At 40.6% G+C, this 21158-nt stretch overlaps 1 long non-coding RNA gene across 1 annotated transcript; it reads left to right on the top strand.

Annotated features, from left to right (window-relative positions):
- The first annotated feature begins 229 nt into the window (after positions 1 to 229).
- LOC309826000 lies at positions 230 to 13177 on the top strand. Its single transcript, XR_014297080.1, has 4 exons — positions 230 to 1323; positions 2547 to 2970; positions 9530 to 9774; positions 11091 to 13177. It is a non-coding gene; the product is annotated as an uncharacterized lncRNA (long non-coding RNA).
- Positions 13178 to 21158: the final 7981 nt, after the last annotated feature.

The following is a 21158-nucleotide window of genomic DNA, read 5'->3' as shown; positions in this document are numbered from 1 at the left end:
CCATCCTGATCCTTGGGACCATCAGACAGTTAGGATCTAACGCTTGAAAGAGTTGCTTCGCTTGTTTGGTATTGGATGCCATTTGTTCAAATCCAAATGCTCTCCTCTGCCGCTGTTATTGTTTAATGAGGGGAGAAGAGAATAAGATAGACTCTTCCACTGGCTGCCTTTGGACAAGGCCCAGGAACGGCACCTGGCACCGTTATTTATTATTATTTTTTCTGATGCAGCCGTCACATATGGGGATCGTAGATAGATTGCACATATTCATCAAACGTGTGGAAGATGGATGATAATTTTACAAGGAAAATTTATTTCACAGTGTCTCCAGAAAGTTCCTATTCTAAAGGGTTGATTTATCAAAAACAAGGAATATCCTGCTTTGGTCGTGTTGCACTGCCTCTCATGTGCCTTCTGCGTCTGTTTGTTTTACAGTTGTCAATCAGTCAGTCTTCTGCGTCTGAAAATGCACGTTCCAGGGCTTCTCTGGTGGTGCAGTGGTTGGGAATCCGCCTGACAGTGAAAGGGACACGGGTTCGATCCTTGGTACGGGAAGATTCCACATGCCACGGAGCAACTAAGCCCGTGCACCACAACTACTGAGCCTGCGCTCTAGAGCCTGCGAGCCACAACTACTGAAGCCCGCGCACCTAGAGCCTGTGCTCCGCAACAAGAAGCCACCACAGTGAGAAGCCCGTGCACCACAACAAAGAGTAGCCCCCGCTCGCCGCAACTAGAGAAAGCCCACGCCCAGCAACGAAGACCCAACGCAGCCAAAACTAAATAATAAATTAATTAAATAAATAAATAAAAGAAAATTCACGTTCCCAGTCACAGTGTGATGGAAAAGCAAATTTCAGTGAAATGTTTCAATGCCTTTCAGTGTTTGAAGTTCCTAGTGAAATCACACATGCTGAGAATGTTAGAACCTAGCAAGGTGGGTCAGAAATTATGTAAAAGGCCTTTAGTGGAAATTAGAGAGCGGGGAAGTGGTGTCTTTGGTTGGTTGATTAGAATAGTAATGACTGGAATGTGTGTGTAGGGGGGTCACCAAACAAGACTTGAAGAGACAAAACCTCCACTGTGACAGGGTGTGGATTGTGCCAAAGAAATGAACTGTTAAACTTTCCTGTTTCCGTGCCCGTTGTGGAGAACAGAGTGAAAACCGACCAGCACAGAACTTGGCCTGAGTCAAAAGTGGGCCAGTTACTACTGAACGGCAACGTGAAAGCTTCGCTCAGGGTCTGAAAGCAGCACATTTGCTCCCACCACACCTTCATAGATCGTCACCTTAGAGAAACCTACCAAACATTTTGAACGTTCGTAAGTGTCTACCCTACTAACTTTGATGCTCATTTGGTTATTACTAATGCAAACTCATGTCTATTTATTATTGTTTTAAAGAGAAAGTAGTTGGAAATGTGAATGTGTTCCATCTTTACCTGGCTTTTCAAAAATAATCTTCTAAAAGTTTGAAATTTACTCAAAAGTAAAAAAAAAAAGCATCACTGATGTAGTGGGGATTACTTGACCTCTGGCAACCATTACTGGGAGCCGGATGTGGGTGACTCTAGGCTGCTGTAAGGGTTCCTAGGTAAGAAAGAATGGTACACTGAATCTGAGGACATATTTCTTTTATGTGAGTGGGAAGATAATCATGACTGTCTCTTGACCACTTCCCCAGTGTTGGCAGTATATAGAGAAACCTATAGGCTGGGTTGGGTTTGTGTGTTCCTTGATTATCACAGTGGAAAGGTGAGGTGTTTTAATACTGTTAAAATTTCCTTCATATGGAGGTGCCCAGCTTGATCCTTCAGTTTTCCTGTCAGCCCTTTGTTAAACACTGGCCACATATAATGAGGGATAAATCAGGAACCTGACTATACCCAGCAACTCCCTATCTGAGAAGACCTTCCCAGTCGAAGTAAATCAATAATACTTTATTGTCATTTAAGCTTTTTCTACTTTAACCTCCTTTTATTGCTATTTAATATGAAGATACCATGAGATAAATTTTGTTGGTTCCATCTTTTTAAAAGTAAAGTCATCTCTCATGGCCAATTATCTAGAATATATGCTGTGGTTGCTCACCTGTTTTGTGAGCTGGATGTAGTTACAAAAATATATGTGTGGTGTGTATGATTCCAACTTAATGGTCTTTTTTTTTTTAACTCTCAGCTTTATTACCAAAGACACGCTCTCAGACACTTCATTCAGTCCTCAATTCTTTTTATTTTATATATAAATTTATTTATTTATGGCTGTGTTGGGTCTTCGTTGCTGAGCGCGGGCTTTCTCTAGTTGCAGGGAGCGGGGGCTACTCTTCATTGTGGTGCGCGGGCTTCTCATTGCGGTGGCTTCTCTTGTTGCGGAACACGGGCTCTAGGCGTGCCGGCTTCAGTAGTTGTGGCACTCAGGCTCAGCAGTTGTGGCTCAGGGGCTCTAGAATGCAGGCTTAGTCGTTGTGGCGCACGGGCTTAGTTGCTCCGCAGCATGTGGGATCTTCCCGGACCAGGGCTCAAACCCGTGTCCCCTTGCATTGGCAGGAGGATTCTCAACCACTGCACCACCAGGGAAGCCCCAGTCCTCAATTCTTCAGAGATTTTACCTATACATATTTTTGAAGCCACGATTGATTGACTGATTGATTGAAGAGCAATTAAAGGTCCTGCTTCATACAGTTCATGCCTTGGGGACCAGGCTGAGTTTTGTCTCACATTTCCTTCCTGCTGTCAGTGAAGTGACCCTTCTTCACCCAGGCTCAAGCCTCACCTTTCTTACGAGGCCTTCCTGCCCCACCCCAGCCCAGGCATTCCTGCAGTCTGAAGTGCTTTGTCACCACTGCTGCTGTCTGCTTCCTTCTCCAGATTCTGAGCACCTCACTTGCAGGACTCTCTTCGTTGGTTTTACAACTTGAATGTCCTGCCTGTAACGGGATGGGGCTTTACACAGTGAATGAGCACGTTCAAGGTAAGCATGGGAGGGACGGAGGTGGCGTTTAACTGATGAGCAGGGCTGGATGGCAGTCTGGCAAGAAACACAGGGTTGCACATCGTGGACAGACTTGGTTACATACAATCCCCATATCAGTTGGAAACTTTCTCCCTATTCTTGTTCTAGTATAGCCTACTCACTAATTCACCCTCAGAGAGAAAAAAAATCTATTTTACAGGCAAATCTGCACTGACCCTCAGGACCAGAATAGGTCTTTCTTTATATAAACTCTGGTCTTTTCTTACATAATAGTTTAAATTGCAAGAGATAAAGGAAGTGTTCAGTGCCATATTCCCAGCAGATAATGTCTTTATCTGCAGATAAAGACAGATAATGCCCAGTGTCTGGGCACTAAAATATTTGATGAGTGAATAAATTAATAAATGAGATGAGATGATTGTCTTATTGGCAGTAAGGTTTTGATTACGGTGTGCTACTCAATAATCTTTCCTACAGTTTACATAATATACAGTTTCCTTCCAAATTACATTTCTGAAAGGAACGTAGTTTTGAAACACTTATGATACCAAATATTTCTGATTCATAAGTGAGAATAGTCATTAAAAGAATGTTATAAGCCACTGAAAAAGACATAAAATGAATCAGAAGAATAGGAAATGTTCAAGAGAGTATGGAATAAAAAACTTACTTCGGCCAGTGGTTCTCAGAGTTTGGTTCCAATTCAAACAGTATCATCATCACCTGAACCTTGGTAGAAATTCAAATTCTTGGCTTACACCCAAGACCTCCTGAATCAAAAGTCATGTGAGTGGGACCTGAAATCTGTAGTTTATCAGTCATTCCAGGTAATTCTGATGACTTCTGACGTTTGAGAAACACTGAATTAGGCTGATTTACAAAGAAACAAAGACTTCGGAAATTTCTTACTTCTCAGAACTGAAGTATCACTAGACACAAATTGATTCATTACCATTGATTAACTATACGTTAATGAAAAAAGCATAAAGGTGAAGATTAAGTTTTTTTAAAATTTATTTTATTTATTTTTGGCTGCGTTGGGTCTTCGTTGCTGGGCGGGGGGCTTTCTCTAGTTGCGACGAGCGGGGGCTACTCCTCCTTGTGGTACACAGGCTTCTCATTGCGGTGGCTTCTCGTTGCGGAGCACGGGCTCTAGGCGCACGGGCTTCAGTAGTTGTGGCACACGGGCTCAGTAAATGTGGCTCATGGGCTCTAGAGCGCAGGCTCAGTAGTTGTAGCGCACGGGCTTAGTTGCTCCGGGGCATGTGGGATCCTCCCAGACCAGGGCTCAAACCCGTGTCCCCTGCATTGGCAGGCAGATTCCCAACCACTGTGCCACCAGGGAAGCCCAAAGATTAAGTTCTTAAAGAGAATGTTGAGGATTCCAAAAATAAATTTGAATAACGGATTATTTTCGTGGACAACACACATATTCAATATTTCTTGAATTGCTAACTACTTAAACTACACTTTTTTTTTTTGGTCTGGGGAAATACAGGAAGCAGACAATATTAAAAAAATCCCATATGTAGTTAGGTATAAAACTAATGAATTTAATTTACTTTCTTGAAAATTATTCAGAAAAGACATACAATCAGATTTGTAGAAATGTTATTTTTGGAATAACATTTTATTGGAATAATTTGGAGGAATGTTATTTTGTACTTAAAATTCTGAATATATGTGGTATGATGAGGTGATTTCAACATGTTACACAGGCAGCACAGGACAGTGAACCCTGAGAAAGAGGAAACAAATGAGGGAAACCCAGTGATAGACCCACCTTACTGCCTGAAGATTTCTAGGTCACAACACAGGGTGGGGGCACCCTGAGTGTAGATGTGAGTTCAGGGAGGTCAAGGTGGTTGGAGTTCCCAGGACTGAAGCCTGCTTGAGGGTAAAGCTGCACAGAGAGACAGAGACAGACAGAGACAGACATCTCTAGAGGGCCCCAAAGGTGGAGTCTGCAGCTGAATGCCCGTCAGTTAATGTTTGTGAGGAAATATTCCAGGTCAAGAAAAGAGGACCCCAAAGAGAACCAGTAGAACAATCCTGCATCTCACACAGGGCTGGGAATAGTTGTTTCCTCATTCACAATGGGAAATCCTTGAACTACATGGGATATAGGGGAGAGGGCGCGGAAGGGGATTGCGCCTCTGGTGGGGAAATCAAGCCCAGATTAAAGACTTCTCTCTCCCCACTAACAGAGTTTAAAAGCACGCTTTGAAAGTCAAGATTTGTTCCAGAGTTAACCCCACTTCTACACTCCTGTGCAACCATGCCTTCTGTGGCACAAAGAGGCAAAGACAACAGAGAAATTAAAGGCGGTTCCACCCGCACTCTTCAAGTAACAGACACCCCTTCTCCCAATTACTCTGGCCTGAAGGAAGGGCTCTCCCAGGGCCACTGGTGCCCATGCCACTGGCACCACTCTGCCATTTTGCTGTTGCTACACAGCGCAGCTTCATGACTGAGCCTGGTCTTGGGTCAGGGGTGGGAGAGAAAACAAGAAAAAATGAGACTTCCCACCTCCACACTTTCTGTTTTCAGGGACCTCTTTGCTGATCCTCTGACGGGAAAGAGAGGGTCTCTTGGAGTTTTTCTGTGAGCTCCTGCTGTGCAGTTCAGAGACTGGGGACTTTCTTTGGTCCCGGAGTAAAGCCAGGAAAGAAAAGAGCCGTAGGAAAACCAAATTTTTGTCACTCAGTTCTTTGAGATTCTAATTCATTAGACTGATGCGCCACCTGTGCAAGCACCAGGCTGACCTGGCTCTGCTCAGAGACGCCCTCTGGTCTGAGTCTTCTTGTCCCTGACAGTCGATCACTCTCCCCAGCCTCTGCCACCCCCTGCCCTGCTGTGGAGCCGTCGGGCTCACGTGAGCTTTCCGCAGGTATCGGAGCAGTGGGCTATGGCAGTCTGGCCTCTGTCAGAGATCAGGACTTCTCCTGATGTGCTGCTGGGTAAACTACAGCAATGCCTCTCCCACCCCGCTCAGATGCCTCCCCAGTCCAAGAAGCCTCTGCATTCTACAGCCAGCTCTTCGCCGGGCCCTGGCAGCCCTTGGTCCAGTGCAGAGCTGTGATGTGAAGTATGCTTCGTGGGGCTGGAGTGTTCGCTAGGCTCAGGCTGGGCACGTGCTGGGGCAGTTTTCAATCTGCCATTTCTGCCCTGCCAAGGGAGCCAGCAGGCACACACATACTCCTCACAAGCAGAGCCCAGGCCTCCCACATCCCTCCTGCTAGTCCCAGAGCAACTCCAATCAGCCAAAGGAGCTAGTCTTCCCTACACAATATTATACACTAAATGGTCCAAAAGGGTTGTTTATGTTCTTCTTAATGAAAGAAGTTTAATGAGAGAGCTTAAGATTTTAAAGAGAATGTTGGAGATTCAGAAAATTAGTGAAACATTTTGGAAAATAGATTATTTTCATGGAAGATATACACAGTTATATTTTTTGAGTCATTTGCTTACTATAAAAAGAAGAAAACTTCCTTTCTTTAGTTTAGAAAATACAGGAAACGAACAATAGCCAAAAAATACTCTAGATGCAAGTAGGTAAAACATTAGTGAGTTCAATTTACTTTCTAGAAGATTAGTCAGAAAAGACTTTGTAATCATATATGCATTATTGGATTATTTAAATTTCTGGGAATACAGTCCTAAAATGAGAGGATTCTAAGTGATTACTGTATACATATAAATTTTACACTAGACATGGATATCAGCAATATTAAAGCAGTGTCCTTTCCTGGGTCAAAATATCAAGTACATATTCTGAGATGTCAGTAGCAGATGTTATGATCTCAGGACGCTGTAACAATTAAGCCATGGCCCATTGGCACAAGATGGAGAAAATGACCACAGGAACCAAAGAGAACGCCTCAAACTCTCCTGATGTATGAATGTCTGATTTATGCCTGAACAGGCACGCATTGCATGTGGGTGTAAAATAGACTTCTCAATAAATCTGCTGTGGTATTTACCTAATGCCATCCACGAAAATCAATTTCATGTGGATTGAGTTCAATGGGAAAGACAAATTCATCATTTTAAAAGGAGTGAATATTAAAAGAAAACCTTTTTGACCCTTTGTTACACAGTGATTTCCTAATAAAGAAAGAAAAACCACAAATTGAATAAGAAAAATGATCAATTAACTACAAACATTAAGCATTTCTGTTATCAAAAGTCATCTTAATGGAAGAGAAATGCTAGGAAAAACACTGTAATCCATAAAACTAGCAAAGGATAAGTGACCAGAATATACCAAGAGACCTGAAAATCTATAAGACCAATATAAGCCCACTACCCCAATCACAGAAGGACAAAGAATAAGTTCACAGGAAAGAAAGGCAGATATACATAAAAAGATGCTCAAACAAATAGGAAATCAGAGAAATAAAAATTAAAATCACAATCACTACCTTCAGATATTTTTAAAAATAACATTTATAATATTATTAATATTTTATTTTAATAACATTAATATTTTTAAAAAATATTAAGCTCTGGTGATGACAAGAGGAACCCAAAATATGTTATGGGAGTAAAAATTGGTACAATTCTCTTGGAAATCAATCTCTAGTGAAATTCAAGTTGAACATATTTAGAATCCTGATTGAATAATCTAGACAAGAACAAGTGCTATATGTGGCAGGTACAAATTGGTCATAACAACATAATATACAATCACCAAAATAATAATAAAAAAGAAACTCTGGCCAATCTCAACTCCATTACTGGTGAAATGGCTAAGTAAATCTAAGTATAGTCTCATTAAAGAGCATCATATGTCCTGATTTCAAACTATATTCCAAAGCTACAGTAATCAAAATGATATGGTACTGGCATAAAAAAATACATCGACCAATAGAACAGGATTGAGAGCCAGGAAATTAACCTGTGCATATACAGTCAACTAATCTTTGACAAGACCAAGAACACACAGTGAGGAAATGATAGGTTGTTCAATACATGATGTTGGGAGACTTTTAAGTTCCTTCCTGCATAGGGCAGTGCTTAGGTGTTACCAGGGTTAAGAAGTGCTCAAAGGAATTAGGAAAGCTCTTGGACTTTCCCAGCGGTCCAGTGGTTAAGAATCCACACTTCCACCACAAGGGGTGTGGGTTCAATCCCTGGTCAGGGAACTACGATCCCACATGCCTAGCAGCCCTGCCCCCCAAAAAAACAAAAACAAAGGAAAGCTCTTATCCAAAGCACTGGGTGGTGCTTAGCAATACTGAAGCAATCCTGACTCCAGACTTCTAAAACACTGGACCCACGAGGGTTGGGTGATCCAGTGCCAGGGGTCCTTAGCCCCTGAATGGAAACATCTAAACCTGGGAGTCACCTAGCAAGGCAGGGTCCTGATGGACCGTAGCGACCATGATCCTGGAATTCTCACCCCTCTTCCTTCTTGACCCAGCACTGACATATTTGCCTCAAAGGTCATGGGATTCCTCCTCTTCTAAGTCAGATCAGTGCTTAGTAACCACCCAGAAGAGCTTCTCTTTCCAGTGGGTAATTCCTGCCATGGGGGTGGAATAGAGGGGGAACACTCATCCCACATCACCCTGTGCTGGGACCCACAGCTTACAGTGCAACCAGGGCTTAGAATCTAGTTTCCAGAAACTCAAATGGAAGGCCCCACCGCAATATCATCAAAACCTGGCATACGTCATTTATTCAGCAAAACAAATATCTAGCAAAGGCCAATGTTGATAAACTTGACAGTCTAGATGAAATGGGTAAATTCATTGGAAGGTACACACTACTAAAGCCCACTGAAGATAAAAGTAAGTAAAATGAATAGCTGGATATCCATTAACAGAATTGAATCTGTAATTTAATAAATTACTCTCAGACTTCTCTTTTGAGCAAAAATGAAGTAACAGGGATGGGATTTGCTCTTCTATCTTAAACAAGGACAACCCAGAAATGTGACATATAAAGGCAACAGTTTTCAGACATTTGACAATAAGCATCACAGGAGAGTAAACTTAGAGAGAGGGACCAAAGGAAGGGAGCCTTGTGACAGTCCCATTTTACTGCCTGGAGATTTCTAGACTTGTCACAGGGAGGGGGAACTCAGACAGAGCCCAGTGGTCTCCCCGAGTTGAAGAGACAGGGTTGGAAGTTCAGTAAAACCAAGGTGGCTGGAGTTCCCAGGATTGAGTACTAGTTGAGGGTAGAGTTGCACAGAAGAGAGCTCCAGAGAGCTCCCACAGCAGGAGCCTATATCTGAGTACAGATCAGTGAATGCTTGTGAGGAAAATATCCAAGATCAAGGAAAGAACCCCCCCAAAGGGGTAGATGGAGCAATACCTCAGGTCACACAGGGTTGGGAATAGTTCCCACTATCCAGAGTGAAAAATCCTCACGGTACAGGGCATATCTTTTAGAACACTCAGGGGGCAGGGGGGTTGGTATTGTCCCAGTGGTGGGGAAAATCCAGCCCAGATTAAAGACTTCTCTGCTTTCTCCTTACACCGTTTATAAGCAAGCCTTGAAAACCGGAGATTCTTCCAGAGTTAACACCACCTTCTGGCCCCTACAGGACTGTGGTGGTCCTCAAGTCAAAGCAACAATAGAAAACACTTAAGAAGATTTCACGCACACGCCCCACTTTGGACAATAGGGGCCTCTTTCTGCAGTTCCTCTGGAAAAAGGAAAAAAGGGCTCTCTCTTGGGACAAAGCGTCCCCATCTGCCATTTTACTGTTGCCACTCACTGTACCTTTTTGACAGTGGCTGATCTTGGGGCAGCACTGGAAGAGAAAAAGAGAAGCTGAAAAGAAAAAAGGTGATTTCCTCTCACACTTTCCTGTTTGCAGGACCCTCTTTTCCTGGTCCTCTGACTAGAAACCAGGTGTTTATGTTTGAGCTTTTGCTGCATGCGCATGCTGTGCAGACCAGAGAACTGAGTCTTCCTTCAGTTCAGTCAATGCCAGGAAGGAGAAGAGGAAAAATAATTCCACCAACTCACCTCCACTGTGGGTAATTATTCAAGTCTTAACTTCTCTCCTCATTTCACTTTCTAGTTTTAATTTTTCACATTCCTCACATGGTTAATTTTTATGGTCAGTTCAGAGCTTTCAGTTGTAATCTGTAGGTGAGACAGACTATGGAGAATTTCTTCCGTTTTGGCCAGTGCCAGAGTCAATACAAAACTTTTCAGTATGCAACAATTCTTGGACCCCTTCCAAAGATGAGGGCATTATTAGATTGCTTTAAATCCCTAAGCAAATATCTGGAAATCTAGTTATCATTTCTTTTCCACCACAACTTCATAGAAATACATATAATCCCCAAATTATTCCCTAAGCAACTTCTCTTTAAAGAGAGAGAGCAAAAGTTGGAGAGATATACTCCAATAAAGCTGTAAAAAAAAAAAAAAGATGGAGAGAGGGAAGGAGAAAGGGGAGTGGGGAGAGAAAGATTGATTCTTCTAAAATAGAGGAAAAAGAAAAAATTGTTTTTCCTTTTGATAAGCTCTCCTAGAATCTACTCTTTTAACAGCTTTCCTATCTATCATATATCAGTGTTAACTAGAGTCATTATAGTGGACAACACATCCCCAACGAGATTGATTTCAGTGTCTGATCACTTTACAAAGTTGTAAGATCTAAGTCAGTGACACTCTTTGAAATGAAATTTGACTGTTAACAGCTTGGATGTTTTGTGCATGTAAGAAATAAAGTTTACTGTCCATCCTTGAAAATGTATATTCAAGGTATTTTCACTCTACATATCTTCCTTAAAAGTACTGCAGTATCCAAGCATCTAGGTCTTATTATCTATACTACTACCACTCTGAGAAAATATGTGTATGTTCCTAAAAATCTCTGTTCGTCATTGAGAGCTACTAATAGAAACATTGAGGAATCAGATCATACACAGTCTATATTTTGCCAGTTAAAATGAATTTCTGAGCCATGTACCTGAACAATAACTTAATTCACATCTTTATTTAATATTTCTCATCGCTTCTTGAGCTGCTAATTGTGTCTACATTATAGTAACTTTTTTTGGTTATATAGCCTTTGCTTTTAATAATTTTCCTACACATTCATTCATTTGTTCCAATATATTTTTGATGTCTCTCATATCCTTAACCAGGTGTTTCATCCCTGGAATATGGCTGGGAAGAGGACTAACGTTGGCCTTCGCTTCTTGCAGTCTGCAAACTAGAAAAGAAGACCCAAAATCTACTGTGAGTTTTACAAAGAGAAAGAATAAGCTGTTCTTGAGGTCATATTATAATTGACCTAATCTAGTTTGGTAAACTGAGGATTAAAAGAGGAATAGGATTTAGCCAGATGAGTGCAGGGAGAAGAGAATTCTACACTGCCCTTGAGTTTTGACAAGGACTCTCTGGAAGGAGAAGCCTCTGTGCTTTTTGTTCATGCATTTGGCTGAGTTTCCACACCCATGTATTCTTTAATCTCTAGCAACTTCAGATGGCAAATGAAAAGTACATGTATCCTACCCAATAAAATAAAAGAGATTACTTTTATTTAAATAAAACAGAAAAGACAAATGTACATCGTTAACATTATCACCACTTTAAAAAATAACGCAGCCATGATATCTCCTGAAGGTAAAATGAAGTTAAACACAGTGACGTATACTTGATTTTCCCCATTCTAGAAGTCCCCAGGATAGAAGCCCCTCAGCTATTAGAATTGCCGAGACCTTGGTCAGGTTTGTGAGCTGTTCCTGATCATTTGGGTCCACACCAAATGAAAGGTCTGAGAGGGAAAGAGAAAGAGCGTGAGAGGAAATTACAAATGAGGGAACTTCTGGCAACATTAATAAAGCTTATTATACCACATTCATAATCTAGAAACACCCCTATCCAGCCCTGGGGTCTTTGGATATAGTGGGGTAAGAGTGGGCATGTAGAAAAGAGACTGAAATGGTCCTCCACGCTGACACACAGAAGTAGAAAAATATCCTCAGAGTTAAGTAGCATATCATTCCTACTTGTCCAGGATTCATTGCAAAGTCCTATAATCCAGGTGCGAGAGTTTCCCACATTCACCTCCCAGTAATGTTTGCCAGTGGTGAAGGTCTGAGCACCCCATGAAGGAGTATTCTCTGAACTTGCTGGATTACGGGGCACGTCTTGATGGTCAGGACTGCACTGCAAACGTCTCAGGTCTTCAGTCAGAGCCACATGACAATTTCTTATTTTATGATCCAACGTAACATACACTTCAGTAAAAAGAAAACAGCAAAGTCAAAGAACAGAGTTTTAAAGTTCTGAGGGACGGACAAGTGTGGCGGTATTGTGGCAGAGGTTTAGCAACCGAATCTCTGGAACAAAGCAAAGCTGGTTTGCCTTATTTGCTGGGAATATTCCAGCCCACCGTGACCATTTTCAAGGTGCCAGCCATTCAGTAATTGCTCCTAAAATTCTGGAACTTGTAACAATTCGCTCCCATGAGTGTGTCAGTACGAGCTAGCTCCAGAACACCCCTTTACCAAAGGTGACTAGACAGAGTGTGTCACTGGAAATCCAGAGAAAGAACAGGACGGGCTTCTTGTCTATCTAAAGAGCCAGAAAATCTCTAATCGTACAACTAGATGAAGAAAAATTTTGAGAATACATAAAGATGTGGGATATCAGGCTCTGGCTTATTTTTACTAACTAACTCCTCAAAAACTGGGGAGTTCATTCATAGATGTCAAGAAAATAGCAAAAAAACAAAGAAAAAAAAAACCAAAAAAGAAAATAGCAAAATGGCCCTTAATTCACTTAAGTCCTCTCATTAATCCACTCTCACAAAATAAAATAGTAATAAATGTATTATACATTATACTTTAAATATGATATTGTTTTTATTTTTAGTCCTAAATAGTGATCACATTGCTTAACATTTAAGCAAGCAAAAATAAAATAAACCAAAACCCCATCTGTGCCTTTTTTTAGAAGTGATTTCTCTCTTAGGATTTCTAATAGAGCCACCACTGAATCAGAATCCAACTCATCCCATCTCAGGCCTGCTTCTCCTTTGTCTGCCAGGCTCACCCTTCAGTTGCATTTGTCTTAAGGGGCCCTCTATGCAACAAATCATGGGTTCAATTTGTTTTGTGGTTGTACTTGTTGTATATAAAAATACTTTTAAGCTTTTTAAAAGTCTTGTGATTTTTCAAATGTAATTATTACATTCAATATTCAGATAAACATTTAAATAACAACATTAAGGTGATTCTAAGAATCTGAATATCCACATATAACCACAGTTAACTACAAGATGAAATACACTGAATGGATATGCAGTTTTATAGGGCAGAGTGTTCTTTTTTTAAAAATTTTAACTCACCACAAGTAACTATATAAGAAACTGTCATATTCGATTGATTGTTTTTGACAGGCTTCAGTCAGCTTTCTCTGACTGATAATTAACAATAAACTATAAAGTTAGTTATAAAGCAGTGCCTGCTTCCCTGTTCTCTGCAAAGAACAGACAGAGCAATGAAGAGAGATCACCAGCATGTATCTAGTCGTGAAGGAAATATTACTGCCTTCACCCAGAGAGCTGCCTCTTACCTCGGAAGCTGTTAAGCCTTTCCAACATCCCAGTGATGGCCCATGTACTGAGCTGTGGGTCCATAGGCTGAGGAATGTACAGCTGCATTAACTGACTCCTGTAAAAAAAAAAAAAAAAAGACCCACTTACTAACAGGCCCAAAGGTACCATTAGCAGTCCACTGATGGGGCTGCATCAGAATCCTCATAATTAGGTGTGAAGGGTGTGAATCTAACTCCTCAGATGGAGGAACACTACAGTTGCTATTATATTTTACAATCTGTTTCCCTGCTCTTAGCATATCAATCTTAGTAGAATATGTCACCTCAATCATAATTGTGTCTGTTCCCTCTCTTCTAGCTTCCCTAGGGGATCCACAGAGCAATTCCTGAAATCTAATAGGTGGCAAATAGTTAGAATTTGCCATCTGATACATATGGATCCTCAGCACTATCGTATGTTCTTTCTTGATGATTCTACCTCCCTCCTCGTCTCAGCATCCGCCTACCTGCTGCCTCTCTGAGCTTATCTGCCTTTTCCATAGATGACCAGAAATAATCCTCAAATATCGATAATTAGAATTTGGAAATTAGGGGGGCAGGAAAAATAGTTGTCTCTTTGCAACTTCTACAGTAAGGCTTGCAACTGAAACTACACTCCCCTCAACCCTACTTTCACCTAAGGGTAGACTATATAAAACCTGGCAGACTTTTAGAGAAGGAAGGAATAAACGCAGACAGAAAGAAACTTCTCATTAAAAAGGGAGGGTCCATCTCAACAGAAATAGCCTGATCACTATCACAATTACCATGATTTGAATAGGGGGCAAACTTACCTTTTCATTGTGTCTCCCACATCCTGTAAAGAGAAAGAAAGGAAGGCTTAGCTTTCAGCAAAAGCTCTCCTGTTTAGTCTAGTTTGAGGATATGAGATTATACTGGGAAATTCACTATCTCCAGTTTTCTTCCTTGGGGAAAATCATTTGCCATTTCCCTTATCCTTAAAAAGATGAAACCCAGTCTCACATTTAAATACAGTTGATAAAATCATACTCGATAAAATTGAAAGTCAGAAGATGTTCTTAGGGTGCACGAATGGCTGTGCTTTGTTGTAATCTACAGCAGGATTCACAGCGTTCCCCAAAGTTCTTATAAGGGTGTGAAAGCTAGAACCTCACAACAGAAAGAAGGCATACATCCCATATTCACACATATTACCAAGTACACATACAAAGTTATATTATCTGCTCACAAGCTGCTCTCTTGCAGCTGGTCAGAAACTGTAAATATAGTCGTCCCTGAGTATATGAGGGGAATTCATTCCAGGACCCCTTGTATACCAAAATCCATGGATGCGCAAATCTCTTATATAAAATGGCACAGTATTTCCATATAATGTATGCACAATTTCCTGTATACTTTAATCACCTCTAGATTACTTATAATACCTAATATAATGTAAATGCTGTGTAAATAGTTGTCAGCATTGACAAATTAAAGTTTTGCTTTTTGGAAATTTCTGGGTTTTTAAAAAATATATATTTTCCATCGGCAGTTGGTTGAATCCCCGGATGTGAAACCTATAGGGATATGGAAGGCTAACTGTATAGTAGAGGAATAGAACAAGAAGGTTTGGGAGATGTTCTTCTGGATCTGTTACTTGAACCTTTCCACACAGTTATCCTTCTTCCATATAAGGCAAGAGTGATGTTTCGTCTCCAGATTATACTGGAGGAGCAAAACCCGCCATCATAGAGACAGAAGAAGAATCTGGACTTTGGAACCAGAAAAATAATGGAGGCCAAAAAGGATGTAACTCCAGTGGATATAAATGCTTTCCAAGCAGGCTGGTGTTCAGCACCCTAACGTCCTTCCTTAGTCCTTACCTGGAGCATGTCCACGTCTGCTTTAAGGCACAGTTCCTTCAGCTCCTCATATATTCTTCTCAGGAGTTTCCCCATATGAACCATTCTGGCTACATTTCTCCTGAGTCGCTGAAAAACAATCTTGCCTTCAATTGCCAACATCTCTAAATGTTTTTGCTTTTCTTCCTGGAGATATTGATATACCTTAGGGTATTCAGCTCCTATCATCACCATCCGTAGATTCACAAAACCCTGCAGTGACATTGGATTAATTAGGTCATGTATCTGGATGGTTTTATTCTTCTCCTATCATCTATTGTCTACGTGTTATGTATAGAATACTTGTCTTAGTTTGTTTGGGCTACTATAACAAAAGCACAATAGACTGCATAACTTATAAATAACAGAATTTACTTCACACAGTTCAGTAAGGTGGGAAATACAAGATCAGTGCCAGCAGATTTGGTGTATGGTGAGAGCCACTGCCTAGATAGCTATCTTTTTTTTTTTTTTTGCTTAATAATGATTAAAATATATTCTACTTTACAAAGCACATTCACATACTTGGTTTTCATTTTTTTTACCATATGCATGTATCTTTTTTATTGAAGTGTAATTGATTTACAATATTGTATTAATTTCAGGTATACAGCAAAGTGATTTGGTTATACATACATATATATATATGCATATATCTATATTCTGTTTTTTCCCAATTCTTTTCCATTATAGGTTATTACAAGATATTGAATATAGTTCCCTGTGCTATACAGTAGGTCCTTGTTGTTTATCTAGTTTATATATAGTAGTGTGTATATGTTAATCCCAAACTCCTAATTTATCCTTCCCCCCACTTTCCCCTTTGGTAACCATAAGTTTTTTTCTATGCCTGTCGGTCGATTTCTGGTGTGTAAATAAGTTCATTTGTATCATTTTTATTTTTAGATTCCACATATAAGTGATATCATATGATATTTGTCTTTCTCTGACTTAATTCCCACAATATGGTAATCTCTAGGTCCATCCATGTTGTTGCAAATGGCATTATTTCATCCTTTTTCATGGCTGAGTAGTATTCCATTGTATAAGTATACTACGTCGTCTTTATCCATTCATCTGTTGATGGACATTTAGGTTGCTTCCATGTCTTGACCAGATAGTCATCTTTTGGTTGTGTCCTCACATGGCAGGAGGGCCAAGCCTCCACAGGGCTTCTTTTATAAGAATCCCACTCATAAGGACTCTGACTTCATGACCTAATCACCTCCCAAAGGCACGACCTCCTAACACCATCACTTTGGGGGTTAGAATTTCAACATTTGAACTTGGTGGGGGGGGAGACCCAAACTTTTGGACCATACCTTCTGTTTTCTCTGCTCCAGAAGGATGGTTTCTCAGAGAACTGCTGGTTCACTCCCTTCGCTTCTTTAGATCTCTACCCTGATGTAACGTTCATAATGAGTCTTCCCTGACCAGCATACTTTCTCCCCAAGCCTGTACTATTTATACACATCCCTGCTTTAATTTTCTCCCAAGAACTTTACAAATGTGAGGTATTATAAATGTTACTCTTTTTTATTTGTCACATGACTTCTCTTACTAGATTATAACCAACTGAGGTCAGTGATTTTCTTCCTTTTGTCCATTTCTGTATCTCTTTGTGGGCCTAGAACAGTGAGCAATGCATCATATGCCCTCCTATGAATGAGTGGTTTATTAGGAAATCCATCCTAAATGATCAAGAAAATTTTATTATTGCCTTTGGTATTTTCACAGCACTGTATACAGATTTCTGTTTAATGACATATTCTATACCATAGCCTGTTGATATGTCTTCTTTAGAAGTGATTGAGTTCTTTGAAAATAAAAATGTAGTTTATTTTTATTAAACCTTCAGTTTCAGGTTCCCAGTTCATATATGTGAATCAATGAATGATACAACCCAAAATCCTTAGGTAGACGTTCACAATCTTGCCATGGTTATAATTACATTTCTAGCCGTAACTCTCACTGCCTGCTTCATACCCTATGTACTAATTAATAGGAGCTACTTGCAGGTCCCAGACAATTCCATGATTTGTCTCATTTTTAGCTTTCTTGTCCCTTAGGTGTCTGTGTCATAAATACCCATTAATTTACAGATTCTACTAACACATTAGCATTGGGATGATTTTTACTTGTTTGAGAAGATTTTCTTAACATTCAAAGTTTATTAATCTCCTACAGAACTCTATTTTTACCTCCATCCCAGTGACCATTGCATTTTGTTTTGTGATACTGCATTTTCTTGTCCCTGCTAAAGTACAATATTAGTGGTAGACATTGCTTTATCAAGAAAATCAGGAAAAACCTTTTAGTTACATATTGGGTTCATTCAACATGAAATCCTATATTGAAGGTCATGTATGTAGCTCTCTCTGATCACTCACTCAGGGGACATTATGATTTAATTCAAGTTCTTCCACTGTAAGTTACGAGGCTATTTGTCCCAAGCTGGTTCCAGTGGATACAGGGTCTACTGCTTACCTCCCATACTCTGAATATGTTGGTCACTTTTTTTATATTTCTCTGATTTTCTTTTTTCTTTTTCCAAATAGATTTCATTTGCATCAGAAGGTTCTCCTGCAAAATAACTATAAATTGGAGTACTAGAAAAGCAAAGGTAGTACATTTCAGATACTTAAGATAGAAGTGTATGAACATGGGACAAACAGTAAAGAGAGCAGAGATGTCAGTGATTTTCCTTGGGAAACTAACTGATAAATCAGAGATCAACCAAAAATAGAATGCCTAAATTTAGAAAATGTAATCTATTATCTGAGGAATCTAACACTGATATTGTAGTAACCTGGTCAATTTTCAGAAGTGAATCTTGCTTTATATTTAATTGTGAAATATTAGCCCTCAGTTTTCCTATGGCACTATAAGAAAATATTGGCCAGTGTTTCTAAATCTGCTATAATTAGAACAGGATCATCGTAATCATAGTTGTAGGAGCCAATGACTGTTACTGAAACTAGAGATTTATCTAGCACGTTACTTACACTGAAATACCAGCACCCTAATTCTCATCAATTTCATCATCATTCCTGTCTTTCAGCCCAACAGAATTTAAACTTCAGGAGAACAAGAATGTTGTCTAGTTTCTTCACTGCTTTATCTCTAGATATCAGAATAGTGCCTGGCACATAGTATTCAGAAATTCTATTTGTTTCCTACATAAAATAATAACAACAATCAATGTATTTGCCTCATTGCCTATCAGATACAGGGTCGTCCACATTTCAAAGTGCATTCAGAGATATCACTTACCCTGTAGTGCTCTGCAACCTGCTTTACTGGATAGTGTTCATGCGTGGCATGCTCTGGGGAATGAGAGCAGAACAAACACAGCAGGCTCTTGTCAGTTTGACAGAAGTAGAGCTTTATCACTTGGTGTATCCTACACATCTGCTTGGCAGAGCTAGGTAACTGGCAGACAACTGATCCTCTGGTAGGAAGAACATGTTCCTTAGCAAAAATAGTGCTTTTGAAGTCCATTTTCGGAGATACTGCCTTGCACACAGGACAGCAAGGAGCTGTTTGGACATCTTCCCACAAGAGACAGAGGCAAGGAGTACAAAATCTGTGCCCACAGCTAATGGTGACAGGGTCTGTGAAATTGTCCTTGCAGATGGAGCAGATGAACTCACTGGGGAAACACTGCATGAAAGCAGATTCCATGTTTCTGAGAAAATAAAAGGAAAGGACATTCTTTACCCTTGGCATGTGAGTTGAGCTTTGAGCCTTCTCTCACTAATACACATATGTACTGTAGGAGGACAGGCCATGTTTTGAATAGGATGGCGAGACACAAAGAGAGTCTAAAGACTGGTAAAATGCATTATTATTTTCTTACATTGGCCTCCAGCACTACTTCTCATTTCCCTATTAGAAATCCAGGATTTTTCACATATATTATCTCTCTTTCAAAGACAAAGAAATCAGAGGTTCTGGGCTCATTCATAGGCAGTGGGTCATATTGTGTCCAAAACTATCACAATTTTCCCCTTTTTTCCTCTCTCTGATTGGTTAGCACAGGGTATTTGTTCCAATTCCGGCCAATGAAATAAGAAACTAAGAATAAGAAACTCCTAGGACAATTCCAGAAAAGATTTTCTTGCTTCAGAAGAGATGCGTGGAACTTAAAAAAAAACTGCTTTTTCTGTTTCTGGACATTTTTTGGATACAATACCCATTTGCATAGCCATCTTGTGGTCACAACGTGAACTAGCCTAAGGAGAAAAGACAATAGTCTAAGGATAACAAAAAAGATGGAAAGAAACTGGGTTCTTAACAATGACATTGAACAATAGTTACCTAATTCTGGAGACGCCAATTTCTGACTAAATTAACACAAATCCCCATACTAAAGGCCTAACAGAAGAAAGTTTGTGCTCACTACCACATAAAAAAAGAACTTAGTACAGTATCAACTGTCATATGTGATACGTCAGGGGTTCAACAAAAATTATGAGGCATATCATAAGGCAAGAAAAATGTAGTCTGAACAGGCAAAGCAGGCATCAGAACCAGACTTAGATACAACACAGTTGTTAGAACCATCAGACAAAGAATTTAAAATAACTGTGATTAGTATGTTAAAGGCTTTTATAAAAAATGTAGACAACATGCAAGATAGGTAATTTCAGGAGAGGGATGAAAACTATAAGACAATCAGATAGGCTAGATATAATATATGCAGAGAATTTTGTGTTTGCGTTCAGGAGCAGTTGCAATACAAGAAAGAAAAGTATCAGTGACCATAATGGTAGGTCAATATAAAATACCAAAACTAAACACAAAGAAGAAAAACGAAGAGTAAAAAATTAAAACAGAACAGAGCATCAAAGAGCAGAAGGACAACATTAAATGCTGTTTAACATTGTTTAGCATCTGTGTAATTAGATTTCCAGAAGGAAAATAAAGATATAACAGAGCAAAAGAAACATTTAAAGAAATAATTTGAGAGACTCTTCCAAAATTAGTGACGGACACTAAAAAAAAGATCTACGAGGGAAGATGGCGGAAGAGTAAGACGTGGAGATCACCTGCCTCCCCACAGATACATCAGAAATACAGCTACACACGGAACCGCTCCTATAGAACACCCACTGATCTCTGGCAGAAGACCTCAGACCTGCCAAAAGGCAAGAAACTCCCCACGTACCTGCGTAGGGAAAAAAACAGAGACAAAAGGATAGGGACGAGACCTGCACCAGTGGGAGGGAGCCGAGAAGGAGGAAAGGTTTCCACACACTAGAAGCCCCTGCGTGGGCAGAGACTGCGGGTGACGGAGGGGGGAAGCTTCGGAGTCTCGGAGGAGAGCTCAGCAACACGGCTGCGGAGGGCAAAGCAGAGAGATTCCCGCACAGAGGATCAGGGCCGACTGGCACTCACCAGCCCGAGAGGCTTGTCTGCTCACACGCGGGGACGGGCGGGGATGGGAGCTGAGGTTCCGGCTTCGGTTGGAGCACAGGGAGAGAACTGGGGTTAGCGGCGTGAAAACAGCCTCACGGGGTTAGTGCGCCACAGCTGGCCGGGAGGGAGTCCGGGAAAACGTCTGGAGCTGCCGAAGAGGCAAGAGACTTCTTCCCTCTTTGTTTCCTGGTGCACGAGGATAGGGGATAAAGAACGCTGCTTAAAGGAGCTCCAGAGACGGGCGAGAGCCGCGGCTAACAGCGCGGACCACAGAGCCAGGCATGAGGCACTAAAGCTGCTGCTGCCGCCACCAAGAAGCCTGTGTGC

This window comes from Grampus griseus (genome assembly GCF_964374135.1).
Source record: "Grampus griseus genome assembly, chromosome: 8".
Lineage (NCBI taxonomy): Eukaryota > Metazoa > Chordata > Mammalia > Artiodactyla > Delphinidae > Grampus > Grampus griseus.
This window is presented reverse-complemented; position numbering and strand designations above follow the sequence as displayed.